The 5,000-nt window shown below is 33.7% G+C and overlaps 1 pseudogene; it reads right to left on the bottom strand.

Moving 5' to 3' along the window:
• Window positions 1-335: 335 nt before the first annotated feature.
• Window positions 336-4,711, bottom strand: LOC145076518 (protein EMSY-LIKE 4-like; annotated as a pseudogene).
• Between the last annotated feature and the right edge of the window lie 289 nt (window positions 4,712-5,000).

Genomic DNA, 5,000 nt, shown 5'->3' with positions numbered 1-5,000 from the left:
CAAAGTTTGTCTAAGCTGCCAAACAAAGACTGCATGCAAACTAAAACAAACATATGTACAATTGAAATGAAGAATGCAACACTTGTATATCTGCAAAAAACTTGAAAAAAACAACAAAGATTTAATGTTTATATATAGCAAGACCATATATATATATATATATATATATATATATATATATATATATATACACAGACACAATTCCAGCAGCTAATTCAAGAAGCTTAATTCTCCAATCAAGAGTGTCTCTTTGGAATTATTTTGGTCATTGCCTAAGTGAAGTAAATTCAAGAATGGAAGTGGAAGTTATTTGAAGGGCTTTTTGGTAAATTTTATTAGTTGAAGGTGATGTTTACAGAAAGAAGTGGTATATCTTGAGTAAGATTGCCAATCAATTGCCCAAAAAAAGGTAAATGGTTTGGACCATTAGTGTTAACCATTGCCATCTTTACCAAATCACCTGAAAGAAAATTGTAAAGTAAATAATTCAAGCATTATAATTATATTCATATATGTCATTTAGTTTTATGTTGTATTTCCCAAGTTTTACCAAAGAAAAGAAAAAAAAAGGAGAGAAAAGAAGATTATATTTTCATGTTTCCAGGCTTGAAAAAATAAAAGGTAAATAAACATTTTAATAATTTATGTGTTCCCGAGTTTGAAGAAAAAGAAAAGAAATTAAATTCACGTCTTATTTTAAGGAACCAAATCCTTCCAAATTGGAAGGGAAGATTATCCTTTCTCTTCTTTCCATTATAAAAACTCAGGAACATCAAAAAACATTTCCTGTCTTCTTAGTTTCATTCACTTGTCTCTTTAAGTGAGACTCAGGAAGTAAGCATTTAATTGAGTTGGAAGAAGAGTATAGTTTAGTTTAGTTTTTGTACCACTTTCACCATCTGAGATATTTGCAAGCCTTGCAATGCCATCAGTCAGTTCTTGTTCATGTTCCTGCGTTATATATTATTATTATTATTATTATTATTATTATTATTATTATTATTATTATTATTATTATTATTATTATTATTATTATTATTATTATTTCAATCATAAATCATACATTACATGTTTTCAAAATTAACTAACCTTGAGCACTTTCTTAGTTTTCTATATTTCAACAGGATCTGGATGACTAGACCCAAATACCCTCTCAACCTGTGGCATGAATGTTAAAATTCCTTTCCCTTCTTGTAAATAAAATATACAATATACATATATGATATATATGCAATTATCATGTATGTACCTCTTTTATAAGAGTATCAGTGTGAAGTGACTGAATATTGTCTCGACCCTTCTTTCCAATGCCATTCTGTGATCGTGGAAAATCTTTTCTTGATGCTGCTGCTGCTTGACTTTTGGGCAACCCTCTACTTCTCCCTGCACCTCCACCTCCACCAGGACCATTATCACGTCCAACGGGTCTACTCATTCCATGAACTGAATACATGATCCACCATTGTGTATCCTCTGGTGATATCTGCATCAAGTATCAAGCAATATTTTATTTAAGACATGGTATATCATCCATGATTTTAACTTTCTACACATACCTATGCAAGATTAACCCATTCCCATGTCTCATTTGCTGTACTAATATCATAAACTAGTACATGCTGACCCTGAAAGTATATTTTTTCCAGCATAAAATTTGGAGGTGGAGCTGCAAGCAATATCAAATTACCTCAACGGGGTTGTGATCTGTTATAACTGCTTCATAAAAATTGTTGTCATCAGGCCATCTGGTTCTCACTTTTCTTCCAATCAATGGGGAGAATGCTGATGTTTCAGCAGACTCATTTGCAACTGGCCCAGAAGTCACACGATTACCAAGCTGGCCCCACCCACTTGGCCCTGATGGAGGGTACTGCATTTTCAGGGAAGATCCTCCCCCCATTATCTAACCACCACCACCACACTGCCAATTGCGATTTACAAATTACAAACATATCATAATAAAAAACAAAATACCAATGTGGTATGGAATGGGCTTACATATTTCTTGTTTTTCCCTTTTGTCCCTGAGACAGGTGCTCTTCTAGCAGATGAAGAAGCAGCTTTCCTTTGATGATTCTTCCAGCACGATCATATTTAACTTCTCCTTCACTTGAGATTTCAGCTTCTCTTTGTTCACTTTATAATTCTTATACAACAATTCAGTTTGTGAAGGAGCAGCTTGCATATGGACATCATTGGCCTTCTCAAATACTTCTCATGCATGTATGTTCAGTTGCTTGAACTCCATTTCTTGTCCACTTACTCTATTCTGGTTATCCCCCTGCAATTCAACAAAATATAATAATATTAACTTTTGAGAAAATATTTATAAAAAATAAATAAATAAATAAAGATAAATCAATAAAGGTTATTACTCACAACATAGAACTTCTCATTTTTTTATAATTCTCATTTATAAAAAATTAACTATTTCATCAAACTATTAATTATTATGCTTTCAGCTTATAGGCATCTCATCTGACATTATATATATCTTTTTTCCGTCAGTTGATTACAGTTTTTACTGCCATCCAGAGACTCAGAGAACACCACAACAAGATAAGCTACGACAGTGGTACCACTCTTTGTCTCTGCACATAAGTTATTTGATAAAATGCCTCAAAGAGTATATTTTGCTAATTACGAGTTTTTTTATGTTTATGTACAAGTAGATGCTAAAGAAAGGGGCGGAAGTGATATTTTTCTATTCTACCTGTAAAGGAAAACTTTATGATTGTCCATTTACAACATGTTTGTACTCATTGCCATGAAGTGATATTTTGCTATTCTACCTGTAAATGGTTTTGCAGCGAATGCAAAAAGATTCAACTGTGTTCAAGGTATGAAATTATGCAATGATATTTTGCTATTCTACCTCTAAATTATGACCTATGCTTCCTTCAGTTTTTGGAGTATCATTTTTCGGATTATGAAATTATGCAATGACTTTTTACTAACAAGAATTATGCAAGTAGTCATGTTTCAAATTGTTGCAATTAATTCACGAATTTTGGCATTTGCATAGATTTGTAACAAGTCCATTTCGTTGCATAAATTGGTAAAAAAAACAAATGTCAACATAAATTATAAGAAAGCCATTGGTAAAATAAAGTTGTAGTTGCAGAATATGCATTTAACTCTAAATAAAATAAGTATAGAAACAAAAATCATGCAGATTAAGTAAACTTTAAACTTGATATAAAAAAACAAGATGTAAGGTCAGTGAGAATCATGACAAGAATTGCCTCTTTTCCAAATAAAAATCATCTTTATTCTTTGGAGTCAAATTTGTTGATGGATTTATCAATTTCTCCCCAGTATGGTTAAAAGATTTAGTCAAGCTAGAGTTGTAATATACATTTTAGTAAGAGCATGCAATTACAAAGCTATCAATGCAATATAAAATAACAAAAACAAAATGGCATCAGATATGGTTCATGAATGTAAGAAAAGATAAGTACTTTCACCTAGTAAACTGTCGACCATATAGTCAGCTGTCCCGAAATGCGGCTAAGCAGCCATACAGTCAGCTGCCTAAGAATGATAGAATCAGAAGGCGGCTATGGTAAGAGAACTGGAATATTACCCACTTAAATGAAGCATCATTAATTGCATTACAGAACATATATTCTTAAAACTACATCATCAAGAAGAAAGAGAGTGTACACCAAACTGAAGTTTATCAAGAACAGTGACCATGCTTTGAAACAGAACAAACTTAGATCACATAGTCTATTCATTCAAAAGGGTTTTATTTTACCCATTAATTAATCTCATTAAGTTAAAACAAAAAACCCCTTTGTATAAATTGCTACAAATTATACCTTTTATAATGCCATCAATATTTTTTTGTGTCATTCGTTCATGAACCTGTAACATAAACAATAAGTTTAGATTTTTTTCCAAATATATTTGACAGATAACAAACCTTCTTAATGATGCAAATAATTCTTATGAAAGTTTTCTAGCCTCTTCAATTGAAGTTTCATTAGCTCTAACTTCATGTTCGACCATGTAAATGATAACTTTAAGGATACTCCCCAAAAAAAATATGTGAAGAAAGAGATTTACTGTTAGATTCCTATGATCCATTCGTATGTGTTCTCTCAATCTTGCAATATAAGTTTGAATCAAATGATTTAACAATGACCAAAACAAAACTGACATTTCAACAAACACTTTTAGGGCACAATTCATATCAATCATAACCAAAGAATTTAATAACTTACCGTATCTGAGGAGTCCCACAACACCATGAACACCTTCAAGAAACCAAACCCAAACAAATATCCAACCTAAAAAAGTGTTAGTGGTGGTGGCTGGCAGATTCCTTGATGTACATTGCTGGCGAGGGTGTGAGGTTGTGGTCTTGATACGTTGGGGATGATGTTGTGGTGGTTTTTTCCCAGAGGGAGGAAGGGACGTCGGCTGTCCCGCACCACTGTGGATGCCAACTGGCCCGACATCAGTGATTTGAGCAGATCGGAAAAATGTAAAGAGGGAATGATCCTAGGACAGGTTTCATTGAGCAATTTGATGCATGTGAATGAGAATGAAGAACTCACAGAATATAAGATAAAAAAAATATTACTTGTAAGAAATCAATTTTTCAATATTAGGGCTCAAACCTACCTGAATAGTAACTTGGTATGACGGAGGGTCTTTCAAGAAGAAAGAAGCGAGCATCAGGTGGTTTAAAATTGAGGTCCATGGTGGAGGCGTGAATAAGAAGAAGAGACCTACAGGATAGTCGACAAAATAGATAAGTAAAACAGAGTACATGGGATGTAACAGCCCGGAATTCCAGGTATTGTTGTATTTATGATTTTGGGTGTTTTAAGAGGGGACTCGGCGAGTTGGAGCCTAGACTCGCCGAGTAGGATCGTGGATCTGGTCGCGGGTTCGCGACTAGACTCGACGAGTCCGGATATGGACTCGGCGAGTCTGCGCTGTTTAGCGAAAACCCTAACCGTTCAGGGTTGGGACGTATATGAGGGACC

The sequence above is a fragment of the Lactuca serriola genome, chromosome 9, assembly GCF_051521515.1.
Source record: "Lactuca serriola cultivar US96UC23 chromosome 9, Lser_US96UC23_V15, whole genome shotgun sequence".
Lineage (NCBI taxonomy): Eukaryota > Viridiplantae > Streptophyta > Magnoliopsida > Asterales > Asteraceae > Lactuca > Lactuca serriola.
This window is presented reverse-complemented; position numbering and strand designations above follow the sequence as displayed.